This window comes from Orcinus orca, chromosome 1 (assembly GCF_937001465.1).
Source record: "Orcinus orca chromosome 1, mOrcOrc1.1, whole genome shotgun sequence".
Lineage (NCBI taxonomy): Eukaryota > Metazoa > Chordata > Mammalia > Artiodactyla > Delphinidae > Orcinus > Orcinus orca.
The window spans coordinates 136,689,018-136,689,746 of NC_064559.1; positions in this window are offsets into that span (position 1 = coordinate 136,689,018).

Below are 729 nucleotides of genomic sequence, written 5' to 3' on the forward strand. Positions count from 1 at the left end.
AATGTTGTGTTAGTTTCTGCTGTATAACAAAGTGAATCAGCTATATGTATACATATATCCCCTCCCTCTGTGTCTCCCTTCCACCCTCCCTATCCCACCCCTCTAGATGGTCACTGCTGAACCTAGGGGCAGGGCAGGAATAAAGACACAGATGTAAAGAATGGACTTGTGGACACGGGGAGGGGGAAGGGTAAGCTGGGACGAAGTAAGAGAGTGGCATTGACATATACACACTACCAAATGTAAAATAGCTAGCTAGTGGGAAGCAGCTGCATAGCACAGGGAGATCAGCTTGGTGTGGGGTTTTTTTTTCCCTTCAGGAATCCTACAGTCATTTGAATCTCTGGGGTTGATAAGGGGCTGTTCTTCCCCACTTAGGGCTGCCTCTCTTCCTTTACTGGGATAGCTTAGATTTTTTTTCCTGTAGCTAGATTCCCTGCCAGAGGTGATGGCCCCAAAGTTTGATAACTACATCAACTATTAGATCATGAATGATGCTATAGGACTGTACTGGAAATCCCATGCAGAGCCTTTATACTGCAGGTGTTCTCACTAGTTTATCCTGGACTATAGGGACATGCAAAACACATTTGCATGGTGCTTCATGCTTAGAAGGTCCCTGTTTAATGCTTTGCTGTTGCCATCTTGAAATCCTCATTAATTTTTGAACAGGGGCTCCTCATTTTCATTTTTTACTGAGTCCTATAAATTTTGTAGCTTATTCAGACT